Source organism: Apium graveolens, chromosome 6, assembly GCF_009905375.1.
Source record: "Apium graveolens cultivar Ventura chromosome 6, ASM990537v1, whole genome shotgun sequence".
NCBI lineage: Eukaryota > Viridiplantae > Streptophyta > Magnoliopsida > Apiales > Apiaceae > Apium > Apium graveolens.
In genome coordinates, this window is record NC_133652.1 from 34,631,885 (window position 1) to 34,651,510 (window position 19,626).

At 36.4% G+C, this 19,626-nt stretch overlaps 1 non-coding gene and 1 pseudogene across 1 annotated transcript; both read left to right on the forward strand.

Annotated features, from left to right (window-relative positions):
- Nucleotides 1–19,626, forward strand: part of LOC141664882 (uncharacterized) — a 44,526-nt pseudogene that overhangs the window by 16,155 nt on the left and 8,745 nt on the right.
- Nucleotides 4,308–4,414, forward strand: LOC141669118 (small nucleolar RNA R71). The gene has a single exon (XR_012553412.1). It is a non-coding gene; the product is annotated as a small nucleolar RNA R71 (small nucleolar RNA).

Genomic DNA, 19,626 nt, shown 5'->3' on the forward strand with positions numbered 1-19,626 from the left:
GGGATCGTCTTCTCCGGCCATCCCCGACTTTTTCCGGCGACTGGACTGCAAAATTGCAGTTTGGTCCCTGCAGTTTTGAAAATGATGAAGTTTAGTCCCTGTAGTTTGTAAAGTTTTCAAAAATGGGATTCCTGTTTATAAAATATTTAAAAATCATATTTCCTATTTATTTTTATTATAAAAATTCATTTTTAATTTCTGAAAATTCTAAAAATTAGTATTTTAATTCCGAAAATTATTTTTAATTCAAAAACAAATCTGAATTAATTAGTTAATTAATTTCACTTGATTTTTAATTGATTAATTGGTCAATTAATTCAAAAATTAATTGATTAATTGATTTAATTAATTATTAATTGATTTTAATTAATTATTTAATTAGATTTAATTATTTAAAAATGATTTAAAAATTTCCGAAAAATAGTTTCGAGCTTTAAAATATTATTCTAAATTATTTCCAAGGCTCGATAATTATTACAAAATTGTTTTGGAGTCAGAATTGGTCAACCGAACCCTGTTTATTAACCCGAAATTGATCCAACGACCCGTATTAATTCTGAAAAATATTTTAAAAATCATTTTAAATACCCGAAAGCATATTTATGACCCGAGACTTCTTTATAAATGATATGTCATTGATTACGTGATGTATTATGTGTTATACGTGACTTGTTGATTGACTATCGGTCTATATATTCGGTGTTTACTTGGTTATTGCATAACTTTCAATCCGTTAATCGGATTTGGGTGAAACGAAGGGTAGATAGAAGTATGTGTTGAATAGAATCCTGTGAGTTGATGATTGATAGATGCTTATCATATGTGAGCAGAAGAGGCAAGACATAGGAAAGGGAAACAGGTAGTTGAGGAGTAAGACGATTGTGATTGGAAGCGAGTGCAGGATAGTAAGCTAATACCAGGCAAGTGTTCTGAACTTTCTCGAGATATTGTAGTACTTGATAGTCCTGTTGATATTGCAAGTGCTTTGAAGCACTGAAACCTAAACCCTGATTTCAGTTATTGTTCTTGAGCCATGAACCTTATTCTTTCTAAGCCATTGATTATTGTATACCCAAAGACGAACCATAAATCTACGATACTACTCCACAAGTATATACAAACTAAATACCAAACACTAAACTGAATTGCTTATATACTCAACGCATTACATTTTATGCTTTGAAAGACCAAATCCTTAAAACCCTGAAACGTTGAGTCCTTTGTTATCCAATTCTTTCATTACGCAGTATCCAAGCTTTGAAATTACCTAATTGATCCTTACAAGGGTTGAAACCCTTTCATTGTTAAGTATTCACTGTTGTTAATGATTCTGATTATTGTTATTATTGTTCATTCTGTTATTATGTTAGAATTGGATTGCTTTTATAAAATTGTGGACCAGATTCGTGGTCAGACCATTTAATGGTCAAGTTAGGCCAATGTGTGCCTTGGATCCAGTAGTTAGAACAATGCTGTGTGCTTTGCTCGGGGTTAGTGCGTGGCTGATCAGCAGCCTAACCTTGTTTTTTTAAAATTGAAATATAGTATCCAATTCTAAATCATAATCCATTGTTCACTTGATATCATAACCATATTCACTTGATGATCATTATTCTCAGTTTTGTCATTGTGACTTGCTGAGCTAGTTAGCTCATTTGTGCGATGTTGTCTATATTCTTTCCAGTTAAAAAGGAACCAGTTGGTAGCAAGGATCCCCAGTCCAGTGTGAGAGCTAGGGATTAAGGCTGTTGAAGCTGAGCTAGTAGGCTTCTTTTGGAATAATTTAAAATTGTAAAAGTTTGTAATTAATATGTTTAATACTTAGTTTGAGTTTGAATGGTTGGGATTTGATCGGTATGTAATATACTAGAGTGTTTGGCTTATGTGCATACTTTAACCTGTTGCGATCCGTGGTAATTGGTAATTAGGGTCATTGCATATTATTATTATCTTTAATATTGTTATAAGCAGGTTATAAATAAGGTATGTATGTGGACCCCAAACTTCTGACCCGGGTTTGGAGGGCACCACAATCACCCTCCTCAGCAGGAGGATCACCCTCCTCGGGTGGAGGATCAGGTGGCCAATCCACCTCGACACCAGTGTCTCGGAAAATAGTACCGAGAGCGTGTGTCAAATCTTTAGCAAAACGTCGGTGGATGTCATGCATGGCCTCAATACGCCGAATCAACCTTCTATGCTGTACATCACCAAGACCAAATCTATAAACTGTCTGTGATGCATGAGAGAGACCATCTGCAAGCACGGGAGGAACTGGTCGGTCACCCTTTAGATTATCATAGATATATTCCAACCCCTTGTCAAGGGGTGTACCTAAAAATGTATAACTAAAATGATCTGGTAGCGGTTTGAGCCCAAGTGCGGGAGCTTCTTCAATAGACGGCTCGAGACGCTCCTGAGAAATTTTTAGCTCTGCCAACCCAAGAAAATCGAATGGCATATCCAACTTCCTCTTCCACGGAGGTGCATTCAAAACCTACAGTTGCTCCACTCTTTCTTCATCTTCAATAACTGATTCCCCTATTAAGGATCTCTCTAAGGTATTTGACTTTGACAATTGCTCAAGCTCCGAATTCACGACATAGTCGACCCCCTCTACTTTAAAGCACTCCTCTTTATTTATGTGTAACTTTATTGCCTTAAACACATTAAAAGTGACCTTCTGATCTTGAACCTTCATAGTAAGCTCTCCTTTTTGCACATCGATCATAGTTCGTCCTGTAGCCAAGAATGGTCTCCCCAAGATAATGGGAATCTTCTTATCTTTCTCAAAGTCCAGAATTACAAAATCAGCAGGGAAGATGAGTTTCTCCACCTTAACCAAGACATCTTCCACTATTCCTCGCGGATAAGCGATGGAACGATCAGCTAGTTATAATGACATGTATGTCGGTTTCAGATCAGGTAGACCAAGCTTCTTGAAGATAGACAAGGGCATCAGATTGATGCTAGCTCCCAAATCACACAAGCATTTGTCAAATGACAAGTTTCCAATAGTGCAAGGAATAGTGAAACTTCCAGGATCTTTAAGCTTCAGAGGCAATTTATGTGCAACACAGACTACACTCTTCCGTTAGAGCAACGGTTTCCAACTCCTCAAGCTTCAACTTTCGAGATAGAATACCTTTCATGAACTTCGTATAACTCGGTATTTGCTCTAGAGATTCTGTAAAAGGTATGTTGATGTGAAGTTTCTTGAAAACTTCCAACAACTTGGCGAATTGCTTATCGAATTTCTACTTCTGAAGTCTTTTAGGATATGGCGGAGGTGGGTAGACCTGTTGATCCCCTGTATTACCCTCAGGAGGATTGTTTTTAGTAGCCTTTTTCTTCTTCTGTTCCACCTCGACATCCTTCTGAACAACTTTTTCAGCTACAATCTCATTTTCTGGAATTGGTAAGGGTGCGGACGCTCCTGCATTCTGGATAAAATTTTTAGACTCTTCGTCTTGCTGAATTTGGGGGATAGCGACCTTTCTAGACCTCAAGGTGATGGCGTTCACCTGTTCTTTAACTTCCCTCTTGCCTGGATTGGCTTCTGTATCACTAGGAAACATTTTTGGTTCAATAAGGCGTTAGAAATTTGCCCTATTTGGTTCTCCGGAGTCTTGATAGAAACAGCCTGGCTTTGACATATAAGAGCCTGGTTTTTGCACATAAGCCTCAACTCCTCCAATTGAGATTTTTCATTCGAATATTGACCTGCACCTCCATGAGTTTGCTGTTGCATTCCCATTAGCTAAAATTGTTGCCTTGGTGCAAATTGTTGCTAAAAACTAGGAGGATTGAATTGATTGTTCACAAATTGTTTGAACAACTATTGCATCACATTCTGATTTTTGCTCCAGCTGAAGTTAGGATGATTCCAGTTGTCAGGATGATAAGTGTCTGGAACTGGTTGCTACGATCTCTGAAAGTTGCTCACAAACTGAGCTGATTCATTAAATATAGTGCATTGCTCCGTCACATACGAACCTGCACACATCTCGCAAACACTGGTTATCTGATTAACACCATAGTTAGCCAGAGAATCGATCTTCGTAGACAACGCCTTTAGTTGAGCAGTGATAGCCGTAGCTGTATCCACTTCAATAACTCCTGCTACCTTGCCTTGTGGAAATCTCTAGGTTGGATACTGATATTCATTAGCAGCCATCAGTTCAATTAGATCATAAACTCCCTCATAGCTCTTAGCCCATAAGGCTCCACCTGATGCTGCATCGAGCATGGATCTGGACTGTGCTCCCAAACCATTATAAAAATAGTTGATGATCATCCAGTCAGGTATTCCATGATGAGGACACTTCCTAAGCATCTCCTTGTAGCGCTCCCAAGCTTTACATAAAGATTATCCCGATTGCTGCGTAAATTGAGTAAGAGCGTTCCTGATTGCAGCTATCTTCGCCATATGAAAGAATTTAGTGAGAAACTTTTAAGCAAGATCTTCCCAAGTAGTGATAGAACCTGGTGGTAGAGAATGCAATCAACACTTACTTTATCCCTCATAGAAAAAGGGAAAAACCTCAGCTTCAAAGCATCTTCCGAAACACCGTTGAACTTGAAAGTATCGCAAGTCTCTATGAAATCTCTAATGTGCATATTTGGGTCCTCCGTTGGGGAACTCCCAAACTGGACTGAATTCTGTACCATTTGAATTATGCCAGGCTTGATCTCAAAGGTATTAGCTGCGATAGCTGGCCTGACAATGCTAGATTGAATGTCATTGATCTTTGGATGAGAAAAATCCATCAACGCTTTCGTTGGTGCTGCTGGATCTCCCATTGTAATGAGTACCTGAAACACAAACAAGTAACCCATGAAAATAAAAGAATCCGAGTCAGTGAACTTAAACTACGACTGATGTCAAGCACATAAACTAAAAATTAACACCGAGTCCCTGGCAGCGGCGCCAAAAACTTGTTAGGGAGAAAACACGTGCCAAAATTATACGCAAGTATACGCGTTCACAGGTAATATAAGATATAAATCAAATTCGTTCCCACAGAGACTCTTTTTGTTTAACTTAAGATTATGCACCTATGAAACAATGGTATAACTATCGCTCAATGCTAAGACAATAACAAGTTGAGATGTTAATAACTAAGATTAAACTAACATGCAATTAACTAAAAATAAAAGTGATTAAATTAACTATATGAGATAAATATGGGATTCTAACTTCATTAAATACTTTATTTAAAGTCATTGTTCTTAATCTTAGCATGCAATGGTGATGAAAATTAATCAGATAACACGAAAATAGTAAATGCCAATTTTCGTTGTACGAATACCCTACTACCAGACATCCACAAAAGAACAAGTAAGATGGTTTAATGAACATAAAGGTTTAATGAACAAGTTATCTATCGTGATTATATTGGGCAAGTAAGATGGTTAAAATTACCTATGAATCATGCATAATAAATACATGATCCTATGCTAGCATGGCAAGTTCTAAATCTCTATATTCACTATCGCTTCAATAGAGATTAACACGCTATCTTATATGTTAGCTACACACATAAGATGAATAAGCACAACCAATACTAGGATATCAATCAATCACCACACACCAAGATATTGAAGCAAATTAACTATAGAAATCCATAAGTAAATCCGTTAGAACCCCATGATAACGATTAGTTCATAACTGAACTCATCGTCACCATGGGTTCCAATGAAAACATGATATAAAACAATATAAGAGTACTAGGGTTCAAAGAATAATCGAAAACAAGCATCCAAAGTATCAACTATATTGAAGAATACGAAAGTCTTCTTCTCCGTAGCCATCTCGTGCTCTCTAGGCCTTCTAATTACTCCCCCCTCGCTCCTTGTCGTTAAAAACGTCTTTTTATTAGTATATATAAGCCCCTAGTGGACCTGGACCCTCAAAATCATCAATTTCTACTAAAATCAGGATTCTGGGGCAAAAAGGGCGGGGCGGCCGCGCTAAAATCAGCGCCGACACGCTGTTTTTTTTGGCAGAAAGTCGGGGCGGTCGCACTGGTTTTGGGGGAGGCCGCGCAGGGTTTCTAGATTTTTCTGCTGATTTTTCTTTTGGCCGTATCTTGAGTTCTGCTCATCAGAATTAGGAGATTCAACTTCCCACGCGAAGCTAACGAGATTCTATATAACTTGAGAATGGCCTAGGCTTCCAATTTTTAGCTCTTTTCAGTATATATCCTTGAAAAGATTCTTTCTTCATTTAACTGATGCCTGAAATACAACAACACAAGAACATATCAAAAATACCAACAACTTGAGTCCAAAACACAAACTTAAGCTTGTAATAAAGCGTTCCAAATAGATATAAAATCCACTTGTCAGTGCCTGAAGAATAAAAATATAGAAATGAAAATTAAAAGATTGTTAAATTAATTACATTAATCCGCCTAATTAAATAACTCCTGGACTGCAGTCTTGTAAAATGAACAAGCTGATTATAAAGATAAGTACTGTATATGTTTTGGAATTTGGTAGAAAGCTTATTATAACAAACATTTTACACACTGCAATGGAATGTGAAAATGGAAAGTAAATGGCATGTGTTGCTGTGTGACTTGTTTACCACGCACTGGAGTAAGACTAAAGCTTAAGAACTTGGAATCACCAGCAGCTGCCTAGTCCTTAGGGATCTGTATAACTAGGGGTATTTCCTCTAGGATTCTTCTCTCACCCACAAGTGAGAGAAGGTAATGTAGATACTTAAATACTTAATCGGTTAACTATGTTAAACTGCATTATTTTCGTAATCAAATAATAATGATGTTTATTATTAAGGATAATGAACTAATTTAGTTGACTATTTAGTTTAATTTAAATGAAAATCTTTAATATATTCATATATAATTCATATATAATATATTATAATTCTCCAAATCCCCATTTTTTTAGATTTACCGAAATTCTGTATCCCCATACTATGATACTACGCACCCCTGCCGCCCCCGCACTCATGACTCATGCTTTCTGGACTGGATTGTAACAAGTTCTTGGGTATATTTTTGGGTATATATTGATTTAGCAGCCCGGGACAAAGGGTTAGTTAGTAGATAGCATGACAATATTTCTTGTTCTGTAAACAGTAAAATCATTATGTTATATGTTCATGCAGAAATCCTCATTAGTTGTCGGACATGATTGTCAGTAATATGGTGAAATTGCAGTTATTAATAAATCGATAATATGTAGGGCACTATGATGGCTGAGCGGGTTCCGAACAATAGCGGCAACAACGGAGATGAGGTACGAGGAAAAAATAAAGATGGAGATGAAGATCTCGATGCACACAACTATCCGTTAATGTAGTAGGCTTTGTCATATTAGCCTGGGAATATCTACTTAGCTTTTTATGAACTAAAAACTTGTTGAGTTTTAGAATTCTGCTCCTCTTTTGTAAAGCTATGTCTAGCTGTTTTGTTAAATTATATGGGGCAAGTAACTAATGGTCATCAAACTTTCTAGTTCTAAACATCGATGACCAAGCTAGCTGGGCATAACTATAACTAACCAGTTTAATGATTTTAAAGCTAGTGTTGGTCTTATATATTTTCCTCTGTTATTTTATGATATCTGGTGCTTTAAGGAAAATAAATGGCTTTTCATTTAAACATGGTTTAAAACAAGTTTTTTTTGGGATTTTGTTATATTAATTCGACCAAAACCAGTTGAAAATAATAATTCACCAAAATGGTTGAAATTGAATATCTACTGCAAACATTAGAAATTAAATTTTCACTAAAAGTGGTTGAATTTGATAAACGAGCACATGTAGTCAAATTTAGTATTTTTGGCGGGCTTTTCAAAATTTTACAGAAAATTTGAAAATCTTAATTCAAAACTATCGGTGGGAATTTCAAACTTAAATTCGACTGAATGCAGTTGTATTTATGCGGTTATGTTTAGCCGCTCGTTTGACCAGTTGTATTTAGTGTAAATACGATCGGTCTACTAAATATGACTCGAGCATTTTCGACCGGCCCAAATTAAGTTATATTTAACTAAATACAACCGTTTTCTGGGCGGTTGTATTTAGGCATTTTTTTTTGTTGTGTATGATGTCAAATTTCTTGATTTGTGTTTGGATGTTCTCCGGTTCTTGAGATGATGTTAATTTTTCCTGATGAGGATTACAATGAAAAATGAATATGACCGATAAAGTGCTGCATTAATCTCTTAAATGTGTTTGGACGTTCTCCGGGTCTTATTTTCCTTTTTATACCAATTAATCTCTTCATTCCTCGAGTTTGTGACATCACACACCAGGGGTTTATACCTTCACTATCATCTTGTGTATATCTTTAACCTTTTCTCTTCAAGTTTAATTGGTAAAATTGCATTGTAGGCTTGTAGCTAATACTTTTAACGATAACGAATCGTAAGCAAGCCTTGACCAATAAACAGAATGTTGTCTTAAAAGCATTGATAAAGTGCTAATAACAAATTCTATAAAAAATTTTGTTTTTATTAACATTCAATTTATTTTAAATGAGGAATTTAGTTCTTATTTTAAATACTCAAAATTTGAACTTATATTCTAATGTGTTGGAATTATATCAAATCAATTTCCCCGTTTAAACATGCCATTCAAGCAAATTCAAAGTTTAAAATATATTTCATATTCTCATATTTGCCTTGAAGGTATTTGATGATAAATTAGAAATGACTAAACAAGAATCAAGTTGTTAAAAATAAAATAAAAGAAAGATATATGAAAGGTTTATTGTTACAATTCCTTTTAATACAATCTTATAAAAAATGCCCAAAATTAGGAAGGTAACACTTTTCGGATTTAAAAAAATATGTGTTTACTTATTTTTTTTATTCTGAAAAAAATATGTCTCATATAACACATTAATTAATACATAATGTATGAAATGAATGCGGTATTCCTGCATTTAAATATCAGAAAATCAAAGATATCAACAATTGGGGAGTGCTCTCTCAATCACGGAAGGGGACTCTTTGGGAGAGGTAAACATGAATACAATTATTAAATATTGTTCTTGTGCAAAACTACTTCATTTTATGTGATTAGTGCCAAAGGGAAATTTTCCCACAAAAGAAATATATCTTCAACTTTTTAGTTCGACCGTTTGAATTATGTATAATTTTCTTCCTATTTGAATGTTAAAATAGACTACCTTCAGATGCGGGATTTTTGACTAACGGAAAGCATATGAGAAGGATCTCTGGCATCAGATATGAAGATTTCCAACTTCATATTTCCTCGTGATTTTCAACTTCAGTCTATCGCATTTCCTCAGTTTTTTTTTCTAAATTAGCAGTAGATAGTAGATACACAATGCCTCATTTTGCCTATCATTTGTTCGACAAACTATAATTTCAAACATTTTATAACATTATACTACTAGTAACATTTATAACTGATTTAGATGGAGAACTAATATACTGATATTTTCTCCTACATTTTCAGAAACTACTCGTATTTGACCAAAATTTATTTGTTTTTGACTAATAATTTGCTTTCCCAGGAAAAATATGGATGAAAGCACAAAGAAATATTTTATAAGTAATCTGGCTCAGGATGTGGCGCCCTCCAAACCCGGGTCAGAAGTTTGGGGTCCACACACACACCTTATTAATAACCTGCTTATAACAATGATAAAGATAATAATAATGATATGCAGTGACCCTACTTATCGATTACCATGGACCGCAATAGGTTAAAGTATGTACACAAGCCAACCACACTTACTTATATTATAATCGTTCAAATCCCAACTATCCAAACTCATAACTGAGTATTAAACATTATTACAAACTTTTACAAACTTAAATTATTCCAAAAGAAGCCTACTAGCTCAACTCAATCAACCTGAACCCCTAGCTCTCGCGCTGGACTGGGGATTCTCGGTACCAACCGGTTCCTTCTTAACTGGAAAAGAACATAAACAACATCGCACAAATGAGCTAACTAGCTCAGCAAGTCACAATGACAAAACTGAGAATACTGATCATCAGGTAAATATGGTTATGATATCAAGTGAACAATGGATTATGATTTAGAATTGGATATTATATTTTCATTTTAAAAACCAAGGTTAGGCTGCTGATCAGTCACGCAATAACCCCGAGCAAAGCACACAACACTGCTCTAACTACTGGATCCAAGGCACACATTGGCCTAACTTGACCATTATATGGTCTGACCACGAATCTGGTCCACAATTTTATAAAAACAATCCAATTCTACCATAATAACATAATAAGCAGTAATAAACAATAAACAGGATCATTAACAACATTGGACGTTCAATAATGAAAATGGTTTCAATCTACATAAAGATCAATATGGCATTTCCAAAGCTTGGCTGCTAGGTAGTGAAAGAATTGGATAACAAAAAGATCAGTGTTTCAGGGTTTCAAGGATTTGGTCTTTCAAAGCATAAGATACAATGGTTTAAGTGTGTAAGCAATCTGGTTCAGTGTTTGATAATTAGTTTGTATGTATTTGTGGAGTAGTATCGTATATTTGAGGTTCGTATTTGGGGATACAACAATCAATGGTTTAGAAAGAATCAGGTTTACAACTCAAGATCAATAACTGGAATCAGGGTTTAGGGTTCAGTGCTTCAAAGCACTTGCAATATAAACAGGACTATCAATCACTATAATATCTCGAGAAAGTTCAGAACACTTGCCTGGTACTAGCTTACTACACTGCACTTGCTCTCAATCACCACTGTCTTACTCCTTGACTATCTGTTTCCCTTTCCTACGCCTTGCCTCTTCTGGTCATATATCATAAGCATATATCAATATTCAACTCATACGATTCGATTCAACACATACTGCTATCTACCCTTCGTTTCACCCAAATCCGATTAACGGATTGAAAGTTACGAAATAAACAAGTAAACATCGAATATATAGACCGACAGTTAACCAACAAGTCACATATAACACATAACACGTCATATAATCAATGGTATATCATTTATAAAGAAGTCTCGGGTCATAAATAGGCTTTCAGATATTTAAAATGATTTTTAAAACATTTTTCGGAATTAAAACAGATCGTTGAATCAATTTCGAAGTAGTAAACAATGTCCGGTTGGCCAATTCTGGCTTCAAAACAATTTCATAATAATTATCGAGCCTTGAAAACGATTTAAAATAATACTTTAAAGCTCGAAACTATTTTTTAGAATTTTTAAATCATTTTTAAATAATTAAATCTAATTAAATAATTAATTAAAATCAATTAATAATTAATTAAATTAAATAATCAATTAATTTTGAATTAATTGACTAATTAATCAATTAAAAATTAACTGAAATTAATTAACTAATTAATTCAGATTTATTTTTGAATTAAATATAATTTTGGAATTAAAATAATAATTTTGGAATTTTCAGAAACTAAAATCGAATTTTTATAATTAAAATAAATAGGAAATATGATTTTTAAATAATTTATAAACAGGAATCCAAAATATGCAAACTCTGGAAACCTGGGGTACTAAACTGTTTCTTCCCTAAAAGTCCAGGGGCCTGTTTGCAATTTTACAAACCCCCGCCGTCGACTCGCCGGAGTGTGGCCGGAGAACACGATTCCGGCCACCTCAGGCCACTAAACTATCCAGAATTAATTTACACATTACCAGGAACTTATTTATGCAATCAAAACACATCAATCATCCCTGTCCTGGCCGGAAATTGGCCAAGAACATTGCCGGTTTCCGGCGAACATCGAAAATCTTCAAAACACAACTCCCTTCGATTCACTAATCCTCTGTTAACGAGCTATATACCAATCGATTGCAAATTTCATAAGGAACATAATCCACTATAAATCAACAGCTAATAACCCCTAAATCAAAAAGCCCCAAATTTCAATTGAAAACATTCATACGGGTTATAAACCCTAATTTTAAAATTCGAGAATTAAACCCACTTTTGAGCATGTTATTGAACTCCAAATCAGACGTATGACATATGAAAATCATCAGGAAAACAAGCTCTACAACATGCAAGCATCAAATCATACAAACAATCATTTGAACAAAAATTCATATTTTTAATAAAATTAATTCAAAAATAAATAATTTTTCAGAAAATAAACCTTGATTTCTGCACTGATTTGGAACACAGAATTTGATAGAACACCTCAAGACCTTCGTTTTGAGTACTCGAGCTTTTCAAACGGACTCCAGTAACACCTCCGATTGTTGGTTTGATTCTCAAAAAGGTTTATGAATTTAGGGTTTTTCTCTGGAAAATTATATATTAGCTGACTGCAAATGATTTTGATACGAAATAAAATACGGTAAAAGGCTATTTATAATTACGGAAAATTAGTATCCCGTTAGATCATTTCAGATATAAAACGGTACGTTTATTTATAAAAACTGATCCAAACGGTATCGATTTTCGGGACAATTATCTAAATCAGTACAATTTGTACTGCGGTCTAGGTCTCAGCGCCTGGTTACACGTACTACGAGGTGATAATTGGGATAGTTTAATAAAAAGCTCCCGTTTATCGAAAATACGAGTTTTATTAATTTATCGAAACGAATATTGTATCGAAAATACTGCGCCGGGACCCGTGCAGGACAAACCGTACGCCGGATCGAAATAGTCGAAACATGGAATATGCTCGGAATATTACAATTAGGTTAGGAAGGAGTTCTCGGAAGAGTTTCGGGTTCCAATTACGTAACAACGGATGACGTCGGTTGGTTCCCGTTTTTATAAAATAGATTTGAAATACCCAGAAAAAGATTTTATAAATTTCATGTAATCCTTATAAATTCATTAATCAACATAAAAATAATTAGTAAGATATGACAATTATCTATATTTTATTTTGGAGATATAAAAATTAAAATACTCAATTAATAATATTTTTAAACATCCAAACACATTTAACACTTAACAAATAATTCACAGAATAGATACTGAACACATATATTAATTATTTATTAGCAAAAATAATTACACAATATATCCCAGATATTACATCCTTCCCCCCTTAAAAAGATTTTGTCCTCAGAATCTCCTAAGAAAACAAATGAGGGTACTTTTCTCTCATATCACTTTCTAACTCCCAGGTTGACTCTTCAACCTTTGGGTTTCTCCATAACACTCTTACTAGCTTTACCACTTTATTCCTCAATACCTTCTCTCTTTTCTCTAGAATCTCCATCGGACTCTCTACATATGACAAATCTGCCTGAAGCTCTATTGGCTCATATTCTATTACATGCCTAGAGTCTGGATTATATTTCTTGAGTATCGATACGTGAAAAACATTGTGAATGTGCTCCATGTGCGGAGGTAACGCCAATTCGTAAGCTACTTTGCCAACGCGCTTTAGAATCTCAAAAGGTCCAACATATCTTGGGCTCAACTTTCCTTTCTTTCCAAACCTCATTAATCCCTTCCACGGTGATACTTTCAGTAATACCAAGCTTCCTTCTTCGAATTCTATGTCTTTCCTTGACTGGTCTGCATATTTCCTTTGACGGTCCTGTGCGGCTATCAATCTTTTTTGAATAATTTAACCACTTCTTTTGTCTACTGTACTAGTTCAGGTCCAAGTATTTTGCGTTCTCCTACTTCGTCCCAATACACTGGAGATCTGCATTTGCGTCCATAAAGGGCTTCATAGGGTGGCATCCCAATACTGGCATGATAACTGTTGTTATAAGCAAATCCTACCAGAGGTAAATGCTCGTCCCAACTTCCTTTGAAATCAATAGCACAAACACGTAACATGTCCTCAATCGTCTGGATCTTTCTTTCACTTTGGCCGTCCGTATGTGGGTGGTAGGCTGTACTCATATTCAGTCTTGTTCCCAAACATTCTTGAAAACTCTTCCAAAATCTTGAATTAAATCTTGGATCTCGATCAGATACGATAGACACAGGAACTCCATGACGAACCACAATTTCCTTCAGGTACATATGGACCAACTTATCGAGTGAAAATCTTTCATTTATAGGCAGAAAATGAGCTGACTTGGTAAGTCTATCCACTATAACCCAAATGGCATCATGATTAGCCCTTGTCCTTGGTAATCCAACTATGAAATCCATGGCAATATGTTCCCACTTCCACTCTGGAATCTCCAATAGCTGTAGCAATCCACTTGGTCTTTGATGTTCGGCTTTAACTCTCTGACATGTATAACATCTGCTAACCTATTCCACAATTTCCCTCTTCATATCTGGCCACCAATAGTTTTTATTTAAATCTATGTACATTTTGGTACTTCCTGGATGGATTGAATACCTTGAATTATGTGCTTCTTGTAAAATTTCATTCTTCAGCTCCGTCACCGGTGAAATCCAAATTCTTGAAGAAAACCTAAGAATACCTTGATCATCCTTCTGCGTGCACAATTCCTCACCTACCAAATGATTTACATCTTGATCCATTACATCTTCCTGACACTTCTTTCTTTTCTCTAGCAACTCCGGCTGAAAAGTCATACTATACACTTTTGCTTCATTAGGCCTGCAAACTTTAATTTCCAATTCAAGTTTCTTAAATTCTTTATATATCTCTTCAGGTACTGATAACATATTTAACTTTTCCTTCCGACTCAACGCGTTTGCTACAACGTTCACTTTACCCGGATGATAATTAATTGAGCAGTCGTAATCCTTGATCAATTCTAACCATCTCCTTTGCCTCATATTAATCTCCTTCTGTGTGAATATGTACTTTAAGCTTTTGTGATCCGTGAAAATCTCGCACTTTTCTCCATACAGATAATGTCTCCAAATTTTCAAAGCAAAAACTATGGCTGCTAGCTCCAAATCATGAGTAGGGTATTTCTGTTCGTGTGGTTTCAATTGCCTTGACGCATACGCAATCACCTTCTCGTGTTGTATTAGAACGCATCCTAGTCCTTTATGCGAAGCATCGCTATAAATTACAAAATTCCCTTGATCGTCTGAAAGTGACAAAACAGTTGCTGTGATTAATCGTTGCTTCAATTTCTGAAAACTTTCTTCGCACTTGTCGTTCCATATAAACTTTTCATTCTTCCGTGTGAGCTTTGTCAATGGTATTGCAATCCTTGAAATTTTTTGAATGAATCGACGATAATATCCCGCTAATCCCAAGAAACTGCTTACCTCGATGGGTGTTCTCGGTCTTTCCCAATTTGTAATTGCCTCAATTTTTGCTGGGTCCACTTTGATCCCTTCGTTACTGACTATGTGTCCTAAGAACTGAACTTCCTGTAGCCAAAACTCACACTTCGAGAATTTAGCATATAACTTCTTTTTCCTTAAAATCTCCAAAGCTGTTCTCAAATGTTCCGCATGATCCCCTTCCGCCTTTGAATAAATCAAAATATCGTCTATAAACACAATAACGAACTTGTCCAAGTATTCCTTGAAAATTCTATTCATCAGGTCCATAAACGCTGCCGGGGCATTGGTCAATCCAAAAGACATCACTAAAAATTCGTAATGTCCATACCTTGTTCTGAAAGCTGTCTTCGATATATCTTCTGGCTTAATTTTCAGTTGATGATATCCTGATCTTAAATCAATCATGGAGAAGTACTTGGCTCCCTTCAATTGGTCAAATAGATCATCAATTCTAGGTAACGGATACTTGTTCTTGATTGTAAGCTTGTTGAGCTCCCTATAGTCGATGCACAGTCTCATGCTTCCATCTTTCTTCTTGACAAATAATACCGGTGCACCCTATGGGGACACACTGGGTCTGATTACTCCTTTCTCTAACAGCTCTTGCAATTGCTTCGCTAGCTCTTTTATCTCAACGGGCGCCATTCTATACGGGGCCTTGGATACCGGTTCTGTTCCTGGTGCTAAGTCGATTGTAAACTCAATTTCTCTATCTGGAGGAAGTCCTGGTAACTCGTCGGGAAACACGTCTGGAAATTCATTCACTACTGGAATATCTTCAAGTTTCGCTGGCTCCTGACTCCTATCAATCACATATGCCACGAAATGCTTGAATCCTTGTCGTAGTAACTTCTTGGCTTGAATCATCGTTAAGAACTTCTTTACTTGTTTCTGGCCCTTGAACGTTACTATTCTTTCATCTGGCGTTTTCACCATTACTTTCTTATTTCGACAATCTATCTGGGCATCGTGCTTAGATAACCAATCCATTCCTAAGATAACGTCAAATTCTCCTAACTTAAATGGTATCAAATCTACACAAAACTTACTACCAGAAATCTCAATCTCACAATTCCCACAAACTTGATTAACACATACTTGTTCTTGATTTTCCAATTCTACAGTCATTATTTCATTTAAATACACAACTGGACAATTTAACTTACTAACAAAATCTTGTGAAACAAATGATCGAGTTGCTCCCGAATCTATTAACACTTTGGCACATAAAGAATTCACATTAAGCGTACCTGCCACGACATCCGTATCCTGGATAGCATCCTTCACAGACATGTCAAAAACTCTAGCCCTTGGAGTCTCATTCACTGCTGGGGTAGACCCCATAATCCTCAATGCGTTACTGACTGGGGCTGGTGTCTTGCAATCCCTGGCTATATGTCCTGGTTTCCCACATTTAAAGCACGTAAATCCAATGGCTAGAACCTTCACTGCCGGATTCCGGATAGGCTGATCCTTATTTGCTGGCTCTCTTGCTGGCTGATTTCGGCACTCCCTTGAATAGTGCCCTTTCTGATTGCACTTGAAACAAACTACATTCAACTTATTATAAACTCCCCCATGCTTCTTCCCACATACTTGACAATCTGGAAAAGTTAATCTCAACTGATTTGGCTGATTCGCATTAACTGGACGGTTGCCCTGGCTTCCGTCGCCTGCACTTTGTCTCTTGAAATTAAAATTCCTTCCTGGCTGAAACTTGCCCTTCTTAAAATTTGGAAACTTCCCTGGTTGTGACTAACCTTCATTCCCTTCAAATTTCCTTTTCTTACTTTCTTTCTCTTTCTGTGACATCTCACTCTATGCCTCTGCGATCATAGCCTTCTGTACAACTCCTGCATAGGTATCCAATTCAAAAATGGCTACCTTCCCTCTGATCCATGGTTTCAAACCTTGCTGGAATCTTTTAGCCTTCTTCCTGTCAGTATCCACATACGACGGCACATACCTTGACAATTTCTCAAACTTGCTCTCATAATCTGTCACCAACATGTTTCCTTGCTTTAGTTCTAAAAACTTCAGCTCCATCTGGTCTTGGACAAACTGAGGAAAATACTTTTCTAAAAACAACTCCTTAAACCTCTCCCAAGTAATAACATATGTTCCTTCCAACGTCTTCACCATCTCCCACCAATAGGTGGCCTCATTCTTCAAATAGTAACTTGCAAACTCAACCTTCTGTTCGTCCTTTACTTTTATTAAGGCAAATGCCTTCTCTATCTCCTTTAACCAAACATTTGCTTCAATCGGTTCTAAGGAACCCTTGAATTCTGGTGGGTTTACTGCCTGAAAAGTTTTGAAAGTTACTTGGGGATTGGTCTTTCTTTGTTGTTGTTGTGCCAGGTGAACTGTTTGTTGGGCCAAGATTTGAAGAATCTGGGCTATTGCTGGGTCTATAGGTCCTAGGTTTGCATTATGGTTTGTATCATCTTGGTTGTTATTATTGTTGTTGTTGGTTTCTTCATTCTGGGTGTTGGTGCGGGTATTTCTTCTGGGAGGCATTTTCTGTAAAGAATCAAACAACTCATTTAGCTTTTAAATCAAATTCTTTGCATAAAAGAAAAGTTTTGTAAAACAGAAATATCTCTTTTTGAAAACAGTTGTAACTAAGTAAATTGCATGCTTCTTTACAGAATATAAACAGTTATGAAAAACAGGGTACATGGTATCACAGGGGTATAACTGGTGCAATAAATAAGGTAAAGTAAAACAGGTGCAGTAAAATGAATGACAATACTGGAAAGGAAAAGGTACAGATATATATAGATCAAAAGTTTTGGATAGTACAAGTGTAAAGACGCTTCGGAAGTAAAAGCAAAAAAGGGTACAACAACCTACTCACTAGTCAGCATAGCTAGTCTATAAATATAACTCAAACATAACAACACTGCTCAGCATCTCTATCTCCGGATCTCTGACTCAACTCCAAGGAAAATCTGGTCCTGCCTGCCTCTCGAAGTCCTCCATCTCCTCAGTAGCCCAGCCCATCAGTGCATCAGGGCCTCTGCCAGGTAGTGTAGCTCCATGTAGCCTAGCCTCAAGAACCCTCCGTGTCACATGAATCTCCTCTCGAAGCTCCCTCACACCATGATCAACATCAGTAGTCCTAATGATATGCTGTAGCTCTCTGATTTGGCCCAACATGGAAGCACGCTCCAAGAGAAGAGCCTCATACCGGTAGTAAGGAACTGGGGGAAATGTAGACTGGAATGGGGCACTCACAACTGAATGCCCAGTGGAATCTGAATCAGCTGGTGGAGGTCCTCTGATAGGTGGCCTCATGCCTGGAGGTGGAATAGCCTGCAATGGTACGGGCTGCAACACATGTGGAGGTAGTATAGCCAACACTGGTGGAACAACAGGACGTGGCTCCGAAGACGGTACTCCAACTGAAGGCTTTGAGTGATCAGCTGATACGGGGATAAAAGAGTCGGCCATCGCTGCTATCTGAAATTATATCACAATATAAGAATCTCGAACCACGACGTGAATCACACTAATACCTGTTATACTGAAGCACTCAACCTCTCAACGTTCTATCTTTCTATTCCCTACTTCTAATCCTAACCCTCTACCCATTCCCGTCAATCCTAGGCTTGTGTCAGTGACTTATAACCTGCAGCTCTGATACCAAACCTGTGGCACCCTCCAAACCCGGGTCAGAAGTTTGGGGTCCACACACACACACACCTTATTAATAACATGCTTATAAGAATGATAAAGATAATAATAATGATATGTAGTGACCCTACTTACCGATTACCACGGATCGCAACAGGTTAAAGTATGCACATAAGCCAACCATATTTACTTATATTACAAACCTTTCAAATCCCAACTATCCAAACTCAGAACTGAGTATTAAACATTATTACAAACTTTTACAAACTTAAATTATTCCAAAAGAAGCCTACTAGCTCAACTCAATCAACCTGAACCCCTAGCTCTCGCGCTGGACTGGGGATCCTCGGTACCAACCGGTTCCTTCTTAATTGGAAAAGAACATAAACATCATCGCACAAATGAGCTAACTAGCTCAGCAAGTCACAATGACAAAACTACGAATAATGATCATCAGGTAAATATGGTTATGATATCAAGTGAACAATGGATTATGATTTAGAATTGGATATTATATTTTCATTTTAAAACCAAGATTAGGCTGCTGATCAGTCACGCACTAACCCCGAGCAAAGCACACATCACTGCTCTAACTACTGGATCCAAGGCATACATTAGCCTAACTTGACCATTATATGGTCTAACCACGAATCTGGTCCACAATTTTATAAAAAATAATCCAATTCTACCATAATAACAGAATAAGCAGTAATAAACAATAAACAGGATCATTAACAACATTGGACGTTCAATAATGAAAATGGTTTCAATCTAAATAAAGATCAATATGATATTTCCAAAGATTGGCTGCTAGGTAGTGAAAAAATT